Source organism: Oncorhynchus kisutch, linkage group LG25 (assembly GCF_002021735.2).
Source record: "Oncorhynchus kisutch isolate 150728-3 linkage group LG25, Okis_V2, whole genome shotgun sequence".
Classification (NCBI taxonomy): domain Eukaryota; kingdom Metazoa; phylum Chordata; class Actinopteri; order Salmoniformes; family Salmonidae; genus Oncorhynchus; species Oncorhynchus kisutch.
Genome location: NC_034198.2, coordinates 29,229,047 through 29,255,164, shown reverse-complemented (window position 1 = coordinate 29,255,164; position 26,118 = coordinate 29,229,047).

Sequence of the window (26,118 nt, the reverse complement as noted above, 5' to 3'; positions counted from 1 at the left end):
AAAATAATGAAAACTATAAACCAAATCTACTCATTTTAAAATGTTGATTACTTCTCCTTGCCATTATCATTCCCCTGATGATAAGACATGGCATGTGATTTTTGTTGTTGTTAAACTTATGATGGGTGTCCCTGAGTCGCAGTTTTCCCTGGGTCCCTAGGCAAGAAAAGGTTGAAGACTCCTGCTCTATTCACTGAAATTGGTCAATAAAATATGTACTAACTCTTTTGATAATCTATTTTGTTTGCTAAAACCCTTTAACAAACTATTTTACTCAGAGCTTTGCATCACCATCCGTTTGAAAGGATATCTGAGGATGGCCTATCTCCAGATAGCAGACTTGACAGCACGTATACATACAAAGTCTGACCGTGTCTGTCATCAACACATTAATCTCCTCTTTTCTCCCCCCCTTTCTTTTAATCCTTGTCTTTTACTTTCACTTTCACCACTGCCACTTTGCTTGATGGAGAGTCAGGAGACACTGTGGCCCCATCATGGATTCCATTCACTAGCCTGGCTGGAGTCCCAGAATGCATCCCAAATGACACACTATTCTCTATGTAGTGTATTACTTTTAGCCAGGGCCCAGAGGCCCACAGTGAATCTGCTGGGGAGGGTATGTGTGTGTGTATGGGGAGTGGGGGAGAGAGGAGTGGCGGGGAAGAGTGGGTGAGGGAGGTGTAAGTAGGGGAGAGTGGGTAATGTGGAAAGCGTGGAAGTGGAGGAGGTAGGGGTGAGTGGAGTATGGTAGACTTTGTCGTTTTTCATGGATTCCATTCACTAGCCTGGCTGGAGTCCCAGAATGCATCCCAAATGACACACTATTCTCTATGTAGTGTATTACTTTTAGCCAGGGCCCAGAGGCCCACAGTGAATCTGCTGGGGAGGGTATGTGTGTGTGTATGGGGAGTGGGGGAGAGAGGAGTGGCGGGGAAGAGTGGGTGAGGGAGGTGTAAGTAGGGGAGAGTGGGTAATGTGGAAAGCGTGGAAGTGGAGGAGGTAGGGGTGAGTGGAGTATGGTAGATCCCGTGGTAGTTAGAGGAGAGTGTGTTTAGTGGTTTGTCTTAGCGTTATGTTTGCCTTAGGGATAAAGTCTGTTTTAAGTATGTCTGACAACTCTGACACCAAACGCTCCCACGATGGATTACACTTCACAATCTGTTTGCTTACTTATGTACACATCTACTTCGCATGGAGTTGTGAAACCCTACACACAAGACTACTTTTTTGTCAGAGTTTACACTGAGTATACAAAACATTAGGAACACCTGCTCTTTCCATGACATAGACTGACCAGGTGAATCCAGGTGAAAGATATGAACCCTTATTGATGTAACTTGTTAAATCCACTTTAACCTGTAGTGTAGATTGGCTATTCCCAAACTGGCGTACAGGGGTACGCACAATGCCTTCCGAGGTACGCCAAATAAAAATGTGTTTCACATTTTCAAACAGTCCATTTAGATTTTCCAACGGGGCTACACATTTTGGTGATGTTTTTTTCTTGCCTGGGTAGCCTCGTTTCACTGCCAAAAATAAAATTCAACCATCTAGTGTTCTGCGAAATAACAACACAATGTCAAATACAAATAGCCTAGTCAAATCATTAACATCTAATCAAATTAAATGTTACTCACTAGCAGTAATTCCTTTATTGGTCCGTATGTAGCCAAACGTAGCTGCTGCTAATTCCGTTTGCTCGAAAATGGATAAATGGTCAAAAAAAGTAAGGCCCTCTTCCATAGACACATACCAGCTCTACTGTTAGTACTGCTACTACCAGCAGTACTACACCTGCACTGTTTCATGATGCATCAGTGACATGGCAGGAGACGTTTTGAAGCAATTACCGCTTCGCATACAAGCAAGTGAACTCTATGCGTTACAGCTGGATGAGTCAACAGATGTGGCCTGCCTGGCACAGCTCCTGGTATATGTCCGTTATGTTTATGGGGGGTCAATTAAGGAAGACATCCTCTTCCAGATTTGTGACATCAAATGGACTTTGGTGGCCAAGATGTGTTTGTGTCTGTATTGTGTCTGAAAGACATGGCAGGGAGACATAGTGGAGTGGTAACAAGCAGTTGCTCCCGGTGCCACTTTGGTACACTGCAGCATCCACCAAAAGGCTCTTTCTGCCAAGGGAATGCCTGACAGCTTGAAAGACGTTTTGGACACGACAGTGAAAATGGTTAACTTTGTTAAAGCAAGGCCCCTGAACTCTCAAGTATTTTCTGCATTATGCAATGATATGGGCCACGACCATGTAACATTTTTACAACATACAGAAGTGCACTGGATATCAAGGGGCAAAGTATTGACATATTTTTTTTTTAATTGAGAGACAAGCTTAAAGTTTTCTTCACTGACAATCATTTTCACTTTTCTGACCGCTTGCATGATGTCGAGTTTCTCACACAACTCGCCTATCTGGGTGATGTTTTTTCTCGCCTGAAAGATCTGAATCGGTCATGTCCTGACCATAGAAAGCCTGTATTTTCTATGGTAGAGTAGGTCAGGGCGTGACTAGGGGTGTTTAGTCTAGATATTATTTCTATGTGGGGTTCTAGGTTTATTTTTCTATGTTGGTGTTTGTGTATGATTTCCATTTTTTCCACCTGTGAGTTACGGGATATTGTTTATGTTTAGTTGCTGGTTAGCACTGCATTGTCGTCACGGTTAGTTTATTCTTTGTTTTGTTTTGTATTTGCTTAAAGTTTCACTTTCATTAAAATATGTCCGCGGGTGTCCTCGGATGGGGCCACAGTGTCTCCTGACCCCTCCTGTCTCAGCCTCCAGTATTTATGCTGCAGTAGTTTATGTGTCGGGGGGGGCTAGGGTCAGTGTGTTATATCTGGAGTACTTCTCCTGTCCTATTCAGTATCCTGTGTGAATTTAAGTGTGCTCTCTCTAATTCTCTCTTTCTCTCTTTCTTTCTCTCTCTCTGAGGACCTGAGCCCTAGGACCATGCCTCAGGACTACCTGACATGATGACTCCTTGCTGTCCCCAGTCCACCTGGCCGTGCTGCTGCTCCAGTTTCAACTGTACTGCCTTATTATTATTTGACCATGCTGGTCATTTATGAACATTTGAACATCTTGGCCATGTTCTGTTATAATCTCCACCCGGCACAGCCCGAAGAGGACTGGCCACCCCACATAGCCTGGTTCCTTTCTAGGTTTCTTCCTAGGTTTTGTCTTTTCTAGGGAGTTTTTCCTAGCCACCGTGCTTCTACACCTGCGTTGCTTGCTGTTTGGGGTTTTAGGCTGGGTTTCTGTACAGCACTTTGAGATATCAGCTGATGTACGAAGGGCTATATAAATACATTTGATTTGAACTCAACATACTTGGTCCAAACATTATTATTACGAACAACGTGGCAGAATCTAAGACTACAGGGACTCTCTGTAACTATATTCAAAGTGCAGGACACAATTAAGGCTATGATTAAGAAATTGGAGCTCTCCTCTGTCTGCGTTAACAAGGACAACACACAGGTCTTTCCATCATTGCATGATTTTTTTGTGTGCAAATGAACTCAAGCTTACGGACAACGTCAAATTACGCAGGTACTTGCCCAAAATGGACGACACAAACAACTGGATTAGTTATCTCCTTCATGCCCTGCCTCCAGTCCACTTACCTATATCTGAACAAGAGAGCCTCATCAAAATTGCAACAAGAGGTTCTGTGAAAATCTAATTTTATCAGAAGCCACTGCCAGATTTCTGGAGTGTCCTGCCTTGGCTAAATAAAGAACAAAAGTATTGATTATTATTATATTATTATTTTTGGTTGGTTTGACATTGGGAATGTTCCCAAATAGTTCAGAGAATGTCAAGAAACAACGTTCTCCTGTGGGAATTTCAACACTTCAGCATAACGTTTCCACCAGGTTTCCTCATGGGTCCATTTAAAACCTTTCTAGGGCAGGCGTTCCGCTAGCGGAACCCCTCGACAACATTCCACTGAAAAGGCAGAGCGCAAAATTCAATTTTTTGGGGGGAAATATGTAACTTTCACACATTAACAAGTCCAATACAGCAAATGAAAGATAAACTTCTTTTTAATCTACCCATCGTGTCTGATTTCAAAAAGGCTTTACAGCGAAATCACAACATATGACTATGAGCATGTTACTAGGTAATAGCCAAGTCAAAAAAACACAGCTATTTTTCCAGCCAAAGATAGGAGTTTAAAAAAAGCAGAAATATAGATCAAATGAATCACTAACCTTTGATGATCTTCATCAAATGACACTCATAGGACATCATGTTACACAATACATGTATGTTTTGTTCGATAATGTGCATATTTATTTCCAAAAATCTCAGTTTACATTGGCGCGTTACGTGCAGTAATGTTTTGATTCGAAAACATCCGGTGGTTTTGTAGAAATACTCATAATAAACATTGATTGATAAAAGATACAAGTGTTATTCACAGAATTAAAGATAGACTTCTCCTTAATGCAACCGCTGTGTCAGATTTTTTTTAAACTTTACGGAAAAAGCATAATCTGAGTATGGCACTCAGAGCCCAATCCAGCCAAAGAAATATCTGCCATGTTGGAGTCAACAGAAGTTAATAATAACATTATAAATATTCCCTTACCTTTGATGATCTTCATCAGAATGCACTCTCAGGAATCCCAGTTCGACAAAAAATGACTGATTTGTTCCATAAAGTTCCATAAAGTCCATCATGTATGTCCAAATAGCCACTTTTTGTTAGCGTGTTCAGTCCAGTAATCCATCTTCATGAGGCGCGAGCACTTCGTCCAGACAAAAACTCAAAAAGTTCCGTTACAGGTCGTAGAAACAAGTCAAACGATGTATGGAATCAATGTTTTTAACATAAATTCACAATATGGTTCCAACCGGAGAATTCCTATGTCTGAAGAAAAGCACTGGAACGAGAGCTAACTTTGTCGGGAGCGTGCGTCACGAGCCTGAGACACTCTGCCAGACCCATGACTCATTCAGCTCCCATTCCCCCCTCCTTTATAGCAGAATCCTGAAACAAGTTTCTAAAGACGGTTGACATCTAGTGGAAGTGGTTGACATCCATAGGAAGTGCAACTTGACCCCATAGACACTGTGTATTCGGTAGGCCAAGCTTTGAAAAACTACAAACCTCAGATTTCCCACTACCTGGTTGGATTTTTCTCAGGTTTTCGCCTGCCATATGAGTTCTGTTATACTCACAGACATCATTCAAACAGTTTTAAAAACTCCAGAGTGTTTTCTATCCAATCGTAACGCTTGTCGTCTGGGGAAGGAGAGGAGGACCAAGGTGCAGTGTGGTAAGTGTTCATATTTTAAATATTTTAATGAAGACTGAAAACAAAACAATAAACAACCAACGAACAGTCCTGTAAGGTGTAACACAACACTAAACAGAAAATAACCACCCAGAAAACACAATTGAAAACAGGCTACCTAAATATGGTTCTCAATCAGGGACAACGATTGACAGCTGCCTCTGATTGAGAACCATACTAGGCCGAACTATCCCAAATTATAGAAATACGAACATAGACAACCCACCCAACTCACGCCCTGACCATACTAAAACAAAGACATAACAAAGGAACTGGCCCGCCCGGCGCCGGACGGGCGGGAGACTCCGGCGGCGCCCTGGACGGGTGGGAGACTCCGGCGGCGCCCTGGACGGGCGGGAGACTCCGGCAGCGCCCTGGACAGCTGTAGGGAGCACCTGTAGGGAGGAGACAGAGAGAGGGCTGGTGCGTGGAGGTGGCACCGGATAGACTGGACCATGATGGCGCACTGGAGCTCTTGAGCACCGAGCCTGCCCAACCTTACATGGTTGAATGCAGAGAGCCAGGCCAGTGCGGCGAGATGGAATGGCCCGCACTGGGCTGTGCTGGCGAACCGGGGACACCATGCGTAAAGCTGGTGCCATGTACACCGGCCGAGGAGACGCACTGGAGACCAGATGCGCTGAGCCGGCTTCATGGCACCTGGCTCGATGCCCACTCTAGCCCGGCAGATACGAGGCACTGCAATGTACCGCACCGGGCTAAGCACGCGTACTGGGGACACCGTGCACTCCACCGCATAACACGGTGCCTGCCCGGTCCCTCTCGCTCTCCGATAAGCACGGGAAGTTGGCGCAGGTCTCCTACCTGACTTCACCATACTCCCCGTGTGCCCCCCCAATACATTTTTTGGTGCTGCCTCTCGGGCTTCCAGCCGCGCTGCCGTGCTGCCTCCTCATAGCGCTGCCTCTCGACTTTCGCTGCCTCTAGCGCTGCCCTGGGGTGCCCATGGTCCCTTGCCATCCAGAATCTCCCCCCATGTCCAGGAGTCCAGAGATCGCTGCTGCCCGATACCACGCTGCTTGGTCCTTGGTTAGTGTGTGTTTCTGTAACGGATCTCGCCCTCCTCTTCTGAGGAGGAGTAACATTTCTATCTTAGGTTAACTGTTTTGAACTCTAAGCACAGATAGGACACATGGAAATGCATGTATTCTTTCATCTTGGATTCTTGTAAACACATGTCTTTTTTATTGTGGCACAGCTTCAGTCAAATTCAAATGAATGATTTTCTATTTCCTATCCATGGAATTATTCTGATTGAGAACCATACTAGGCCGAACACAGAAATCCCAAATTATAGAAATACGAACATAGACAACCCACCCAACTCACGCCCTGACCATACTAAAACAAAGACATAACAAAGGAACTAAGGTCAGAATGTGACACCAATACTAATAATAATATGCATATATTAGCATCTGGGACAGAGTAGGAGGCAGTTCACTCTGGGCATGCTATTCATCCAAAAGTGAAAAATGCTGCCCCCTATCCCAAAAGGGTTAAAGTAATGTTCTCAAATTGTTCTGAGAATATTAAAGAAACAACTTTCTTTACTGGGAATTTCAGTATTTCATCATAAGGTTTTCTGCAGGTTTCCCCATGGTTCTATTTGAAGTCATGTTCTCAGACCAAACTTGTTTGGGCTAGGGTCCTTTTTTCAGAATTTCCGCCTGACTGACGTGCCCAAAGTAATCTGCCTGTTACTCAGGCCCAGAAGCCAGGATATACATATAATTGGTACCATTGGATAGAAAACACTTTGAAGTTTGTAGAAATGTTAATATAATGTATGGGACTATAACACAATTGATATGGTAGGATAAAATCCAAAGAAAAACCACCGGAATATATATTTTTTGAGATCCCATGCTCTTACAATGGAAAGCTATGGGTCCTATGCAATTCCAGATCCCAGATTGCAATTCCTATGGCTTCCACTAGATGTCAACAGTCTTTGTTTAAGGTTTCAGGTTTGTTTCTTCCAAAACGAGGAAGAATTTTGAGCTTTGGTACTGGGAGTCACAATTGGAAATATAAAGAAGGATTTTATCTAACAAAGCAAACATTTTTATTTTATTTAACCTTTATTTAACCAGGTATGCAAGTTGAGAACAAGTTCTCATTTACAACTACGACCTGGCCAAGATAAAGCATAGCAGTGTGAACAGACAACAACACAGAGTTACACATGAAGTAAACAATAAACAAGTCAATAACACAGTAGAAGAAAAAAAAGAGACAATATACATTGTGTGCAAAAGGCATGAGGAGGTAGGCAAATAATTGCAATTTAGCAGATTAACACTGGAGTGATAAATGATCAGATGGTCATGTGCAGGTAGAGATACTGGTGTGCAAAAGAGCAGAAAAGTAAATAAATAAAAACAGTATGGGAATGATAAATTGGGTGGGCTATTTACCAATGGACTATGTACAGCTGCAGCGATCGGTTAGCTGTTCAGATAGCAGATGTTTAAAGTTGGTGAGGGAGATAAAAGTCTCCAACTTCAGCGATTTTTGCAATTCGTTCCAGTCACAGGCAGCAGAGAACTGGAAGGAAAGGCGGCCAAATGAGGTGTTGGCTTTAGGGATGATCAGTGAGATACACCTGCTGGAGCGCGTGCTACGGGTGGGTGTTGCCATCGTGACCAGTGAACTGAGATAAGGCGGAGCTTTACCCAGCATGGACTTGTAGATGACCTGGAGCCAGTGGGTCTGGTGACGAATATGTAGCGAGGACCAGCCGACTAGAGCAAACAGGTCGCAGTAGTGGGTGGTATAAGGTGCTTTAGTAACAAAACGGATGGCACTGTGATAAACTGCATCCAGTTTGCTGAGTAGAGTATTGGAAGCTATTTTGTAGATGACATCGCCGAAGTCATCATTGAGCAGCCTGAACGGTCCACGCGGAGAATCCACAGAGACCTTCCCCACGTAATTACATCATTATATTCTGACACATAAGAGCGGCAGTTTGGGGCAAGGCTAGGGTTAGAATAAGCATAGCTGACAAATTCACCCAAATTTATATTTCTCTCGTGTACTTTCTTTTTCTCTCTCTTTTAAATCCCCATATTGGGTAACACGCGCCATCGTGTGTTGGCCCTTTATACTTAGTTCTAATCAATAGCCTAGAATGTGTTTTTTTGTATGTATATCTTTTATCATCATTTTAGCTTTCTAGTAAATAAATACTCAACTAAGATTGGTGTGGTACGAACTCATTGGTGAGACCCGGGTCCGTGCAGATTCCCGGATTATGCGACATTCAGAGCGAGATTGTAGAGGTAACTGATTAATTAGAGGCTGTTGTAAAATCGATATTCTGATATTCTTTGAGTTAATTTGGGAAATAGAACCTCAATAAAACTAATTTTCCCATGGTGCCCCAGGTTAATGAGTTAATAATTGCTTGATTCAGTTAATCACACAATTAGAAACCTTTTATAATTCGTTCAGCAACAGTCGTTAACTAATACAACGTCACGACATCAGTGTCAACAAAACTCTGTTTATCAGGTGTGTTGGCCGCTCCAACTAATTGGCCACACCTGATCTTAATGAGTGTTTTTTTTCCCTTTGAAATGGAGTGTTGAATAGACTCAAATAAACAGCTTCGTATGAGTAAAAAAAACAAGCATGGCATGCTACCTATCCTTTTGGTGCAGTGGAATAATTCCATGGATAGGAAATAGAAAATCATTCATTTGAAATTGACTGAAGCTGTGCCACAATAAAAAAGACATGTGTTTACAAGAATCCAAGATGACAGAATACATTAATTTCCATGTGTCCTATCTGTGCTTAGAGTTCAAAACAGTTAACCTAAGATAGAAATGTTATTAAAAGTCTAACATTCAGTGAACGTTTTAAGGAAGTTACTCAAAAAGCTCCAATTAACCTATAATTTCCATTCTCAGAACGTTAATAAAATCTCCCAGGAAAACTTTCAGGGAACTGTAGTAAAATGCTCTCAAACTCCCCGAAACCTAAAAAATTGATGTTCCCAGAACAGGCTAAATGTTCACTTGCGTTCTGAGAACATTAAAACATTTTCAGTTTTACCGGTCAGGAAATGTATGGCTTTGTTTCCAGAACCAATGGGAAACCAAAAACATTCCCACCCCATCCAAGAAATTAAATGTGATAGCTGGGCTATCAGTAACATGTCAACTGCATGCCTGTGGACAAGGAAGCATCTCAAAAAGTTGAAATGTCAGTCTCCCTTGCTTTGTCAAAAATACTTGATGCTTTGGCACTTGGCACCACAATCCTCTCCCTGGTGCCTGGCTGCTTGTTATCTCCATAGTCCTCCTCTTCTGGTTGCTGGCCTGCTTGCTATCTCCACAAGCAGGGATCAAAGGTGAGTGTTGATGGGATGGACAATTTATTCTCCCCCTGACCGGTAGCGTACAGTCCAGGATGACTATCCATCACAAACCCATCAAACACACACGCACACACACTCTGCACGCACGCACACACTTACACACCCACACATATAAAAAGACACACACACACACATCCATCACATTTTCCATCAAACTGTCAAAAACACTCCTTGATCAATCGTTGGAGGAGACTGAAAGAAGTCCCTTGACTATCCATAAGGTAAACACTGATACTAGCTAGGGCTGTGTCACAAAGGGCACCATATTCCCTATATACAGTAGCCCACTACTTTTGATCAGGGCCCATAGGGGTCTAGTCAAAAGTAGTGCACTAAAAAGGGGAATAGGGTACCATTTGGGAGGGGCCCCACAAAAATTGCTGCCACTTCAAAAAGCCACTTCCAGTATATTTTTGTACTTTCCCTCAAGTAATTTCTAGTGAAAGGATTTATTCTCATACAGTAATGGAAGTTTATAATCTTGTATTGCAAGATAATTTTGTAGGAGAGATAATTAACCCTCAGATAACAACACATTAAAAATATGTTTCTCATTTGTATGTTGATGTTTTTATTTATATTTATAATAATATATATAATGTCCCTTGTCCACTGACACAGTTTCTGTAAACCTCGTAATGAGGTTGTTGCTTCGTTATCTAAGATACAGCAATAATATCTAAAAAGGTTACAAGAGTCATCCACCTACAATCTATGTGGTGGAGAAGACTTACTCAACTTGTAAATACAGCTATTCAAGCTACAGTCTGTTTGGTATACATTTTTCAGCAATACTGCATGCCCACCACCTGTTTTGCTGTAAAGTTGTGGGGTGGGACTGGAGAAATGGAAACAAATTCATATCTGTAGCTATGGAGACAAGGAATGGCAGTCCATGAGTACTACATGATGGCGTTGTAACCATGTATTGAGGCTCTGTTTTACTTCATTGTTAGCTGTAGAAATCACAGAGCAGGACTTTAAATATGAAAACAGCTCTTCAAAAGCTCATTCATAATCCCCTATGATTTTCTTCTGTTTCATTGCTTTTATCTTCTCTCTCTTCTTTTTTCACTCTCCCTCTTCCCCCCCATTACAACAGTGAGTTGAATTCACAAACTGAACATGGGTGGCTACAAATACTGTCCAATTTGTAGGCAGATCCTTATTCATTGTAAAATGGCAATACCAGCAACACAAATACAATACATAGCCATCGTTTTAGGCCTGCTTATTAAATAGTCACTAACATTTTGAAATTAAAGGATCCAAATTGTTCTTTGAAAAACACAAAAAAACTATTGCAGCTTAGCTGGGTATTAGGAGTGTTATGAACAAATTGCAGATTACTGAGTCATTGTGTATAAAGTACCTTCGGAAAGTATTCAGACCCCTTGACATTTTCTACATTTCGTTACAGCCTTATTCTAAAAATGATTGATAAAAAAAATCCTCAGCATTCTAAACAAAATACCTCATAATGACAGAACGAAAACAGGTTTTTAGAAATGTTTGCAAATGTATTGAAAATTATAAACAGAATACCTTATTTACATATATATTCAGACCCTCTGCTATGAGACTCAAAATTGAGCACAGTTGCGTCCTGTTTCCATTGATCATCCTTGAGATGTTTCTACAACTTGATTGGAGTCCACCAGTGGTAAATTCAATTGATTGGACATGATTTGGAAAGGCACACACCTGTCTATATAACATCCCACAGTTGACAGTGCATGTCAGAGCAAAAACCAAGCTATGAGGTTCAAGGAATTGTCCATAGTGCTCCGAGACAGGACTGTGTCGAGGCACAGATCTGGGGAAGGGTACCAAAACATTTCTGCAGCAATGAAGGTCCCCAAGAACACAGTGGCCTCCATCATTCTTAAATGGAAGAAGTTTGGAACCACCAAGACTCTTTCTTGAGCTGGCTGCCTGGCCAAACTGTGCAATCAGGGGAGAAGGGCCTTGGTCAGGGAGGTGACCAAGAACCCGATGGTCACTCTGACAGAGCTCTAGAGTTCCTCTTTGGAGATGGGAGAACCTTCCAGAAGGACAACTATCTCTGCAGCACTCCACCAATCAGGCCATTTATGGTAGAGTGGCCAGACGGAAGCCACTCCTCAGTAAAAGGCACATGACAGCCTGCTTGGAGTTTGCCAAAAGGTACCTAAAGACTCTCAGAAAATGAGAAACAAAATTCTTTGGTCATATTAAATCAATATTGAATTCTTTAGCCTGAATGCCAAGGGCATGTCTGGAGGAAACCTGGCACCATCCCTACGGTGAAGCATGATGGTGGCAGCATCATGCTGTGGGGATGTTTTTCAGGGACTGGGAGATGAAAGATGAATGGAGAGATCCTTGATAAAAATCTGCTCCAGAGCTGTCCGGACCTCAGACTGTGGCAAAGGTTTACCTTCCAACAGGACAACAACCCTAAGCACACAGCCAAGACAACGCAGGAGTGGTATCGGGACAAGTCTCTGGATATCATTGAGTGGCCCAGCCAGAGCCCGGGCTTAAACGAGATCGAACATCTCTGGAGAGACCTGAAAATAGCTGTGCAGCAACACTCCCCATCCAACATGACGGAGCTTGAGAGGATCTGCAGAGAAGAATGGGAGAAACTTCCCAAATACAGGTGTGTCAAGCTTGTAGCGTCATACCCAAGACGACTTGAGGCTGCAATCGCTGCCAAAGGTGCTTCAACAAAGCACTGAGTAAAGGGTCTGAATACTTAATACGTAATATTTCAGTTTCTTGTTTTTAATACATTTGCAAGACAATATACAATTGTTTTATTTTTTCATTATGGTGTGTATATTACTGATGGGTGAAAAAACAATTTAAAACATTTTTAAATTAGGCTGTAACCTAACAAAAAGTCAAGGGGTCTGAATACTTTCTGAAGGCACTGTATATTTGGCATGACATAATGTGAACACACACTCACTCACTCAATCAGGCACACACATACATACGAACACACACACACATTTAGTGCTTGAATGGTTTGTCATTCATATTTTATTTGCTTTAAGGCCTCTATCCTTGATGTGACGTGGGTGGTGGTAGTGAGGAGTTCCCTGCTTCATTTGGCTCCACTAAGGACGTTCAATTGCCTCATTGGCCTCTGGTCAAAAGTAGTGCACTATGTACTGAATAGGGTGTCAATTGGGGCGCACACAACTATCCCCAGCCAGAACCACTGACCTGCAAAAAAAATGCATCTGCTCCAAGAATGACATATCACTGCAAAATGCATGGGAATAAGAGGTGGAAAATAGATTACTAAAAGCAGAGCAGAAAAACATCTTGGAAGAGTATGCATTTCCGTTTAAGCCTTTTCGACTCACCAGTCCTAAAAGGCACTTCAGTCTTGTTTGAGCTTACCATGCAGCAGTGTGTCAAATACAGTATGTCCCCCATCTAATTCATACATTTTCTGTTTAATCCCAGATCCTTGTTTGCCCATTTTCCCAATTTATCAATGGCTCATCCCCTGAATAGAATCCTTAATAGGAAAGTTATCCAGGAAAGTACTATCATAATGTCACTCTCAATTCAGATCAGATCCAATTGTATTTATTAAATGCTTCTTAAACAACAACTGTAGACTAACAGTGAAATGCTTACTTACGGACCTTCCCAACAATGCAGAGAGAAAGAAAATAGAGAAATTATAGAAAGTAAAACACATAATAATAAAAGTAATAATAAATGTAGAATGAGTAACAATAACTTGGCTATACACACGGGGTACCAGTACCGGGGTCGATGTGCAAGGGTACAAGGTAATTGAGGTAGATATGTACATATAACTAGAAATAAAATGACAGATAATGAACAGTAGCAGCAGTGTATGTGATGAGTCAAAAATGTTAGTCAAAAAGGGTCAATGCAGAAAGTCCTGGTAGTTATTGGTTAACTATTTAACTAACTATTTCACAGTCTTATGGCTTGGGGGTAGAAGCTGCAACTACCCTCACCCCACCCCTCTAGCCTCTCTCTATCTCTTTTTCACTATCCTCCATAGAGAGGTGAGAGGTGAGTGGTCCATGACAGGGGAAGGCTGCTGGAGGCCCAACCCTTCCCTTCCTCCTCTCTGCTTGTCCCAGCCTGCCAGAGGCCCCACTCCCTGCCTGCCTCCCCCTGCCTCCCCCTGCCTCCTCTCTGCTTGTCCCAGCATGCCAGAGGCCCCACTCCCTGCCTGCCTACCCCTGGTTACCACTGGGCTCATACCCTTGTTCCCATCCCTCAGGACTGTCAACAGAGGGGAGTCTGTAGTGACAAGAATACATGGGGAGACATAGGACTATAGTTGACAGCGGGGAGGCCTTATCCATGTGACTATGACCTTTTTTCCTGATATCATTAACATAGATTATTCTACAACCTTACATGATATAACTACAAAATATATAATTAATTTTCCTGAATAAAAATTGCGTGCCTTGCTTCAGCTGTCTTAGGGTTTTTATGGTAGTGTAAGAAGTTCAACAAGCTTGAGTTTTAGATAACTTGACAAGAAGGTGAGATTATTCTATGTTCATTTCAGAGTATTCAATGTTCTAGGAAGTTGCTTTCTTTACCAACAGGAACAGGATGATGTACATACATCTACCCACACGTTACATCTATTGACAGGGGAAAACAACTACTGGACATACCGTAGGTCATCAACTACTGTAGCTTCAGCCACAGGACGATCATATTCTTGAGAGGATGGTCGGGGGCCGGAATATAATTACAAATCAGTTGTTGACTGCAACTTGACCGCAAGAAGCCCAAACAGATATAACATTTGACTGAAACATAATACATTCAAACCTTGATTACATTTGTATACGGTTGTGTGTCTTTCTATTATGTGTAGGAATACTTGTGAACAGATGTCCAAAATGAAATTCCCTTGGAACCGATTTCTAGGTGTTTTTACAATCTTTTATGTCCAACAATGAAAATTCGAAATAGTTGGGGACCCTGCAATAGGTGTTCATGCATCAAGGCATATCTCTCACATTCTGTGTTCTCTCTCATTCCATTCCCTGAGGATACAAGGGGGTGCAAGACAGAGCCATTCTCAGGCATCCTGTATGGGCTAGACCTGGGATGTTTTGTGCTGCCAGACTCACTATCCAAACATCATACAATATTGTACATTTTTAACAATGAATATAGTGTCCAGCTATGAGAAAATACATGAAATAACTACACAAATTAGGTGACTATCGAATCAAACTAATTCCCCTTTCCTTATTCCCCCTTGCCCTTTCTCCCTCCTTTTTAAACAATTCTTTAAAAATGTATTGTGATAAAGTTGTTTAAGAAATTGCACTTTGAATAAATGTTGATATTGAAATACATATCTCCTGAAACCTTCCCTACAATGGTTAGTAAATACAGTAAAGATAGACAGTATTGCATTGTGTTGGTTTAAGAATGTTATCTCACAATTTGAATGAGGCCAGCTCTAAATAAATTGTCACGCAAAGCAGCATCTCTTAACGTTCCCTAAACCAATAGAATACACTGGACAAAGCCTGGAAGTACAAATACTATAGACTAGAATGCAACGTCTCCCCCTTGTCATGTATTACATCTCATATTATTTAACTAAAGGATTAATGCTCCTAACAGTCCAAGCTCACGGAGCCCTTTAGACAGTCCTAATTGTTTGCACTGTAGGGGGACATTGTGCCACAATAACAGCGTGTTGTTGTGAAGAGCAGTATTAGACATTTTTCAGAAAAGAACATGTACAGAGTCAGCCCATTCAGTGTGTGTTAAATGAAATTGTAAAACCTCCATGTCTGTTTAAACTGCATCCCAAATGGCACCCTATTCCCTACATGGTGCATTACTTTTGAGCAGAGCCCCATTGGCCCTTGTCAAAACTAGGGCACTATAAAGGGAATAGAGAGCCATTTGGGATGTAACCTTGGTGTCTGTTTTCTTGCGTTTCCAGCTGAATAAAATAAAATGGACAGACTTCATTTGAGTTCACATTCAGTTGTTATGTACGGCACGATAAACACAGTCTTTGCTAAAATCAGTATAATTAGTTACGCATTCTGCTTCCTTATATACAATACTGAGGTTACCGTTAACTGTGTCTCCATCCCTAAAGGCGCCCTATCCCATATACAGTGCTCACATTTATACCAGGGCACATACAGTACAGAGGTAGGAGAGGTTGAAGCTGAGAGGGTCACTTGTTTTCAGTTCAATGTGTTGAGATCATTTGGTAAATTAAACAGGATTGAGAAAAGCAACACTCATTTCAAATGAGGTTTCTCGGTATTGTTCTGTAATGAGAATTGTACAATACGGTGGATGGAACATACATGGTAATGGAACTTAGGCAAAATGTAATGTTTATCATTCAAGACAATGATAAAGAGGAGGTTGGTAAAGAAACAGGAAACCGGGTATATTCAGCAGAAAGAACGGAACTTGATCTCTCAAGTCAACCAGATAAACCGCAAACTCGCTGGCAGGAGAGAGGAGAGAGAGAGAGAGAGAGACCAGGAATGAAAGAGAAAGAGAGTCAGAGAGAGAGAGAGAGAGATAAGGAATGAAAGAGAAAGAGAGTCAGAGAGAGAGGGAGCAATAGAGATAGAGACAGAAAACGAGAAATGCATAAAAAGTCTATATCTGTAAAGATGCCAACAGTCGTAATAAATAAATAAGTAGAAATAAATGCATTATTTATGCAGAGGGTGATTTCTGCAGTGGGAGTGAAACGAGGTTTAGAATGGATGGAGAAGTTGTCTGGCTGCGGTTTGGTAGGTTTACCGCAGTTTATACTGCTCCTTTCCTATCCTACTCCACTGGAGAGGACACAGAGATGAGAAGACACGGAGACGAATGGACACGGAGAGGACACAGCGAGGACAGTAGACAGATAGTAGAGGACAGAGAGAGGAGGGGACACAGAGAGGAGGGGACACAGAGAGTAAGAGGACAGAGAGAGGAAGAAAGGACAGAGAGAGGAGGAGAGGACACAGCGAGGAAGTAGACAGATAGTTGAGGACACAGAGGAGATGACAGATAGTAGAGGACACAGAGGAGTGGACACAGAGAGGAGTGGGCACAGAGAGGAGAGCACACAGAGAGGAGAGGACACAGAGGAGAGGACACAGAGGGGAGGGGATACAGAGTAGAAGAGAGGACAGAGAGAGGAAGAGAGGACAGAGAGAGGAAGAGAGGACACAGCGAGGAGAGGACACAGAGGACGGGACACAGAGGGGACAGAGAGAGGAAGAGAGGACACAGCGCGGAGAGGACACAGCGAGGAGAATAGACCGATAGTAGAGGACACAGGGGAATAGAGGACACAGAGAGGTGAGGACACAGAGAGGAGGGGACACAGAGGGGAGGGGATACAGAGTAGAAGAGAGGACAGAGAGAGGTAGAGAGGACAGAGAGAGGAAGAGAGGACACAGAGGACGGGGGACAGAGGGGACAGAGCGAGGAAGAGAGGACACAGCGAGGAGAGGACACAGCGAGGAGAATAGACCGAAAGTAGAGGACACAGAGGGGACACAGAGGTGTGGATACAGAGAGGAGAGGAGTGGACACAGAGAGGAGAGGACACAGAGAGGAGTGGACACAGAGAGGAGTGGACACAGAGGAGATGAGACAAATAAATAGTAGAGGACACAGAAAGGAGGGGACACAGAGAAGATGGACACAGAGAGGAGAGGACACAGAGAGGAGAGGACAGAGAGGAAATAACAGAGGACACAGAGAGGTGAGGACAGAGAGAGGAAGAGAGGGCACAGAGAGGAGAGGACACAGAGAGGTGGGGACACAGACAGGAGGGGACACAGACAGGAGGGGACACAGACAGGAGGGGACACAGAGAGAGGATAGGACAGAGTCAGGAAGGGACACAGAGAGGAGAGGAGACAGGGAGGATGGTACACAGATGCCCCAAATACACCTGACTAGGAAGCCTGCATAGTTTTATCTGGGCATGCGTCCTTATATAGTGCACTCATGTTCTGCAATGATAATCATTCTTCTTACTATAATTATTGCTATGATATCGAGTGCTTGGATTCATTCTCTCTCTCCCACACACCACCTATATTACACATAGGCAGGCAAACAAGCGCACACACACACACACACACACACACACACACACACAAACTCTCTGTGATTTGACATTTATATGACATTTGCTAATTATAGTTAGCACTTAAGGAGTTCATTATCTTTTAGATTAAATAATTTTGTTTATATTACAGTTAATTTCCGTGGATTTCATACACGTTTATTAGCTTTAGATGGTGTGGCTTATTGGGTGACTTTCAAGTACTCTCCAGACTTATTCTCCAGAATGTCAGGCTTTGCCTTGGTTGAGATCAATACTATGCCAATCTATCTGGTGTAATATGATTACTGATAATCGTAGCTTGTCACTGAAATTACGCCCCTAAATCTTCTAATGTCATTTTTATTGACTGATCATACATATTGATTAGTGCTGTTTAAATCTAGATTCAAACAGAGAGAAAGATTGGTTTTGAATTGTAATTGATGGGAACTGTGAAGTGTATTAACTGAGGAATATTGATTGACAATTCAAATGATGATAAAATAATAATATTCCATTAAATAATGTCAACATTGACCTTTTGCACTGTAGGGACGTGTTGTTAGACCTCTACTCTACCTCATCATGTCAGTGGGATGGGTTGGAGAGCAGGCTCTGACATCTCCGTCCGTGTTACTATGGTTACCTAATCCACAGGGCTCCTCCACTCAGGTCGCACCATCCTCCTCATCCTAAAAAGTACTGAGAAGAGGAGAGGAGGGTGGGAGCTGTGTGTCAGAGTGTGAACTAGTTTGAAGGTGGGTTGGTGCGGAGACAACAGAGAGAGCAGCAATCTTTCAGACAGTCCCCTCAGTCAGTCAGTCAGTCCGTCCGTCAGTGTCTCTCTCTCTCTCTTGATATTGCAAGTATGTGTTTTAATCTAGTGTGTGTGTGTGTGTGTGTGTTTTAATCTAATCTGTTTTAGTCTTCTATTGCATAAAAAAGTCACTGCGGTCTTTTAGTCTAAAATCAGTGTGAGCAAGTCTGCCTGGACGTGATCCTGTGAAACCAGGGCATGGGATTGAGAGTGAGCCGTTCCCGACCTCCCACCACTCTAGAGCCCTTCAGAGTGGAGTCAAAGTGAATAGAATGTGATGTCACAAAGTAAGAGTTTAGTGGGAATTCTGATGCTCTGAGTGGCCGAAACAAAATAGGAGGCCATCAGTAGTATAATCAGGAGAAGGAAATGGAGATGGATTGGACACACACTCAGGAAACAGACATCAACCAGAACAAGACAAGCACTGGACTACAACCCACAAGGAAAAACTAAGCAGGGAAGGCCAAAAAACGATTACAAATGCGCCACGCTGAGCAAAGAGGGGATCTCCTGGCTAGAGGCAAAAGCCCTTGCCCAGAAGAGAGCGAGGTGGTATTTTGTATTTTATTAGGATCCCCATTAGCTGTTGCAAAAGCAGCAGCTAATCTTCCTGGGCTCTATATAAAACTGTAAGGTTTCTTGAATTTATTCTGGATTTTGGAACTGTGAAAAGACCCTGGTGGCATGTCTGGTAGGGTAACTGTGTGTAACTAGGTCTTTCCTTGCTGCACTTGGCTACATGGTGCCATGGTGGACACCCTATGTTCCTAAGGGGACAAAGATGTTCAAGTCACGTAAGTCAAGTAAGATTGTGTGAATAGGAACAACAGAATGTATAAATTAAGGCGACAATGCTTATGATTATTAACTAACCAGTACTTATGTCACGCGTGATAAGAAGTGCTTCACACTTTCAAAGTTTTCTGACAGCCGAGACATTGACTTTCTCTAAGACTCAAATATCAAAATACTCTTCCCTTCTGTTCTCTCTTTCTCTAAATTAAATGTCATTTTAAGGGCTTTATTGGCACGGGAAACATTTGTTAACATTGCCAAAGCAAATGAAGTAGATCATAAACAAACGTGAAATAAACAATAAAAAATGTACAGCAAACATTACACTCACAAAAGTTCCAAAAGAATAAAGACATTTCAAATTTCATATTATCTGCAAATAGTTCAAGTAAAATAGGGGAAATAAGTAAACACAAATATGGGTTGTGTTTACAAAGGTTTTAGTTTTTCACTGGTTTGGGAATCGGCACTTTTCTGGATTTAAATAAATAATGTGAAGGTTTTGGCCTAATTCTGCTCTGAATGCATTATTTGATGTTTTACGTTGTACACAGACGATATTTTTGCTGAATTCTGCATGCAGAGTCTGAATTTGGTGTTTCTTCCATTTTGTAAATTATTGGTTGGTGAGCCGACCACAGACCTCACAACCGTAAAGGGCAATAGGTTCTATAACTGATTCAAGTATTTTTAGGCACATCCTAATTGGTATGTCGAATTGTATGTTCCTTTTGATGGCATAGAAGACCCTTCTTGCCTTGTCTCTCAGATCGTTCACAGCTTTGTGGAAGTTACCTGTGGCGCTGATGTTTAGGTCGAGGTGTGTATAGTTTTTTGTGGACTCTATGGCAACAGAGTCTAGATGGAATATGTATTTGTGGTCCTGGCAACTGGACATTTTTTGGAACACCATTATTTTTTGTCTTACTGAGATTTACTGCCAGGGACCAGGTCTGACAGAATCTGTGTCAAAGTTCTAGGTGCTGCTTTTGGCCCTCCTTAGCCGGGGACAGAAGCACCAGATCATCAGCAAACAGTAGACATTTGACTTAAGATTATAGTAGGGTGAGGCCGGGTGCTCTCTCTCTCCTAATTGGTCTGGTTGCAAAATTTCTCTCTGCAAAGTCAGAGCTTGTGTCCCAAATGGCACCATATATTCCTTATAAAGTGCACTTTTGATCAAGGCCTATAAGGTTCTGGTCAAAAGTAGTGCACTATGTAGGAAATAAGGTGCCATTTGGGATGACCTCAGTTAAGAAGCATGTTGTGTTTTCTATCCTCTCCTGGATAATCTCTGTGTTCTTCTCTGAGCATCTTGTGCACACACACACACACACACACACACACACACACACACAAACACACACATTCACCCCTCTTCAACCGAGTGCAGGGGTATTAATCAAAGAGACTGCGTTGTCTCTCCATTCCTGTCCCTAATAAGCACAGTGAATGCATGGCTGCCTCTGTCAGAAATAGCAATGAGACCTTGGGATCCATTACCAACGAACAGGGATTGTTAATTCATGAAGTGATTTTCTCTGCCCCTTTCCTTTCCTCTCCTTCGAGGTCTAAGTCTTCAATTCTTTTTTTCTACCTTCTGCATTACTTTTATATGTTCTATGGCCTCACTCTTTTAGCCCTCTGTCAGTTCACTTATGTATTAGAAGCTAAACGAAGGACCTCCCTCCATCCCTCCATCCCTCAATGTGGGACTAGTTATTTCACCATAACATGTCCCCATTCATAATTCATCATTACAGAGGGCCTGGCCGTTCCAGTTGGCCAAACATCAACCAGCCTGAACAGAATTTCTACTGGCCCGGAAATGGTGTAATTAAAACGCATTGGGGTCATGCAGGGCCTATAGGTTGGCATGCTTTCTCTCTGTATTCAGCTGGTAATAGGCTACATTTGGTTATTATATATTATAGTACAGCGGTGAAGTATAATCTAGCACAGTAAGTCATTACTCTATTCTTTAGAATTGCATTGTATTAATTGCATTCCCTTTTGTTTCTAAAGTACAGTATGTCATTTTGAGACTGTTGTTTCTAAAGTACAGTATGTCATTTGGAGACTTTTGTTTCTAAAGTACAGTATGTCATTTGGAGACTTTTGTTTCTAAAGTACAGTATGTCATTTGGAGACTTTTGTTTCTAAAGTACAGTATGTCATTTGGAGACTTTTGTTTCTAAAGTACAGTATGTCATTTGGAGACTTTTGTTTCTAAAGTACAGTATGTCATTTGGAGACTTTTGTTTCTAAAGTACAGTATGTCATTTGGAGACTTTTGTTTCTAAAGTGCAGTATGTCATTTGGAGACTTGTTTCTAAAGTGCAGTATGTCATTTGGAGACTTTTGTTTCTAAAGTACAGTATGTCATTTGGAGACTTTTGTTTCTAAAGTACAGTATGTCATTTGGAGACTTTTGTTTCTAAAGTACAGTATGTCATTTGGAGACTTTTGTTTCTAAAGTACAGTATGTCATTTGGAGACTTTTGTTTTACATCTCAAAATAGGACGCTGACGCTGCGTTTCAAAATAAATATTGATTTAGCTACCCAAGACGAATGCTAGGTGTCTTTTTGTAGCTTTCTTTATGTAGACTATCAACCGTAGCCAGCATATTGTTAGTATATTTACTATTGAAAGTTTACTTTTGTAAATCAATATCCCAAAAATAAATATGCTCAGCAAGTGGATTGATGAGCCCTTGTTTTTATTCAGGAAAGCTGCCGTGTGAACACATTAACTCATGTACTGCAGGAGAAGTTGTGACTCCAGAGGAGCGTGGTTGTATGAAAGGCCAATCATATTGCTCAAATACAAATAGCATGACTTTTTAGAGTGTAGTCTTCAATGGTTTTCAATGGCAGACTGCAACAGAGCAGATAAATGTCAAACTGGAACAATGAAAATGCACAGAGAAGTTAATGGCCCGGTCAGGCCAGTGACTGACGGCATCCACCAGTCCAACACATGTTTTTACTGGCCCCAGGCCAGCAGGGCATCATTAATGACAGACCCTGCCACCTGGGCCAATACAGAAATACATCCTTCCATCCCTGCATCGCTGCTTCCCTCCATATCTCCATTTCTCCATTCATCCATCCCATATACAGGGAACCTGTCACGGTTGTGTGGAGAGACGGACCAAGGCTCAGCGTGAATGAAGTTTCACATATTTATTTACGCAAAACTTCCAAACACAAAAAGAAACAAACAACGAACCGTAACATCAGAGGTGCTACTTGCACTAAATCAAAACAAGATCCCACAAAAAAACAGAGGGGGAATGGCTGCCTAAATATGATCCGCAATCAGAGACAACGCTAAATAGCTGCCTCTGATTGGGAACCATACCAATCCAACATAGAAATAAAATAACCTAGATTACCCACCCTAGTCACACCCGACCTAACCAAAATAGAGAATAAAAAGGCTCTCTATGGTCAGGGCATGACAGAACCTAGTGACATGGTAGGCCGTCATTGAAAATAAGAATTTGTTCTTAACGGACTTGCCTAGTTAAATAAAGGTTAAATAAAAACTAAATAAAATGGCCACCTAGACAGAGAGAAATGCATCCCTCCACAACCAAATCCTTCCTTCCATCTATCCCTCCATCCCTCCGTCATGTAATGGGAGAGACCCTAGTGGCATGTCAACCATAGAAAAAGGAAATTAGCTTTACAATGCACAATTTGTCACGCGGGACTAGGTGGGTGAAGGAATCAGACGCAGAGAGTTCCACTGGGGAAAAGTGCTCTTTACTTCGGCACACAAAATGATAGGCCCAACAATACAGGGCGCGGACATACAACGTGACAACCCAAAAAACACAGGGTGCCAAGTTCAGAAAATAAATCCACCTCTACCTAAAATGCACACGTAACATAAAGACAATCCCGCACAAAACAAGGGCGGGTCTATCTACTAAATATAGGGAAGCTCATTAAGCCAAACAACAGAAACACAGGTGAAACTAATAATACAAAACAAACAGACAAACGAAAAAGGGATCGGTGGCGGCTAGTAGGACGGGGACGACGACCGCCGAGCACCGCCGAACAGGCAGGGGAGCCAACTTCGGCAGAAGTCGTAACACAATTAACTTAGCCTCATTTCAAAATGTGTATAATAGCATGAGATTAGCTATACAACTGCAAACAAATATAATGGCCCGATGTCAAAATGTGTATAATTGTAGGAAGTTAGCTGTTTTTAAATCAGATTTTTCACATGGATAAAGACTGGCTCCAAAGTCTCAGTATGACACTCTCTGCACCCTTTGTGAATTCTAGTAAGATTTTAACTCACTTAACATTTCTCCATGTTTTCATCATAATTGTAATGTAAAGCCCTACAGTGCATTGCAAAAGTATTCACCCCTTTGGTGTTTTTCCAATTTGTTTGCGTTACAACCTGTAATTTAAATGGATTTTAATTTGGATTTCATGTAATGGACATACACAAAGTAGTGCAAATTGGTGAAGTGAAATGAAAAAATAACTTAAATGAAAATAAAAACAGAAAAGGGGTGCCTGCATATGTCTTCACCCCCTTTGCTATGAAGCCCCTAAATAAGACCTGGTGCAACTAATTACCTTCTGAAGTCACACAATTAAATAAAGAAAGTGCACACAGGTGAAATCTAAGTGTCACATGCTCTGTCACATGATCTCAGTATACCTGTTCTGAAAGGCCCCATAGTCTGCAACACCACTAAGTAAGGGGCAGCACCAATCAAGTGACACTGTGAAGACCAAGAAGCTCTCCAAACAGGTCAGGGACAAAGTTGTGGAGAAGTACAGATCAACGTTGGGTTCAAAAAAACAAGAAACAAGAAAGGCGTGCTCTCGGTCATGTGCAGTAAACAGGTCTGGGGACATTCCACTATCCACTCACTTAGAGTGGCTTACTCTCTCATTTTTCAGAATACAAGCCTGAAACAATTTCTAAAGGCTGTTGACATCTAGTGGAAGCCATATGAAGTGCAATCTGAGTCCTAAGTAATGTAATGGCTGTCAATGGAAAAATACAAACATTAAAAAAAGACCACTTCCTGGATGGATTTTTCTCAGGTTTTCGCATGCCATATCAGTTCTGTTATACTCACAGATATTTTTGGAAACTTTAGAGTGTTTTCTATCCAAATCTACCAATTATATGCATATCCTAGCTTCTGGGCATGAGTAACAGGCAGTTTACTTTGGGCACGCTTTTCATCCGGAGGTGAAAATAGTGCCCCCTACCCTAGTGAGGTTAAAGATTGCTGTACACCAGCAGAACCCATCCAACTTGAAGGAGCTGGAGCATTTTATCTTGAAGAAAGGCAAAATCTCAGTGGCTAGATGTGCCAAGCTTATAGAGACATACCCCAAGAGACTTGCAACTGTAATTGCTGCAAAAGGTGGCCCTACAAAGTATTGAATTTGGAGGGGTGAATAGTTATGCAAGCTCAAGTTCAGTTTTTTCGTCTTATTTATTGTTTGTTTCACAATAAAAATATTTTGCATTTTCAAAGTGGTAGGAATTTTGTGTAAATCAGATGATACAACCCCCCCAAAAATACATTTTAATTCCAGGTTGTAAGACAACAAAATAGGAAAAATGCCAAGGGGGGTGAATACTTTTGCAAGCCACTGTAGTTATTTTGTTGATTTGACAAAGTCATTTCTGAAGATTATTATTTATTTCATGATTGGTGATTAATTTACATCTGTCCCTAATTTTAAGGTAAACCCAGTTACGTGAATTGAACTCTAACCTAATAATAAAAAATACCCATCAAAATCCGTAAATTTCCACTAGAGATATCTGTTTTTTTAGCATGGGTTGCGTCTTAATCCAACGCATTCCTCCTATGTCAACGTTCAGCATCTGCAGTGGACGGTGGCCAAGATACAGTGGTGCTTGATACAGACATCCAGAAAATCAGTCTTCTCACAAAAACATCTATAACGTCCGAACGGTTTGGCCTACAAACTATTACCACTCTAAGGAAAGGGGAGACTCTCACAAACACAATGGTGTTCTCTATTTTGCTCTACGGCCTCCACAAGACCCCACAAGTGGCACCAGACTTGTCTGAAGGTAATGCAGACAAACAAATGGAAGTATGGAGGTAGTTTGGGCCAACAATAAGAAAACAGTCTCCTAAATATAGGACAAACACTTCGAAACAGTATTTTTTTCTAATTTATGAATGTACTATTCAATGCATTTCTAAGGGTTATAAGTGGTAGGAATTTTGTGTAAATCAAATGATACAAACCCCCCACATGACTCCCAAGTGGCGCAGCTGTCTAAGGCACAGCGTCTCAGTGCTAGAGGCATCACTACAGACACCCATGTACAAACCCAGACTGCGTTTCTATCAAAGTAAGTGCCTTATAACGTTATAATAGTTTCTGCATGTCGTGTTCTACTGTAGCTCACTGTGTGTATGCAGCATAATATATTTGTGTATATTCCTTATAACCGCGGACACGCGAGGTAACGTTACTAATTTCATAACCTTTATGGTGTTATATTCAATCGTGCTTATGTAGCTAGCTACATTCTTCTATTAGCTCTGTAAAACAACGCTAATTGCGTCAGAGAATTATTGGCTTGTTGTATTTTGAAGCTACCCTGGAGAAATAAAAAA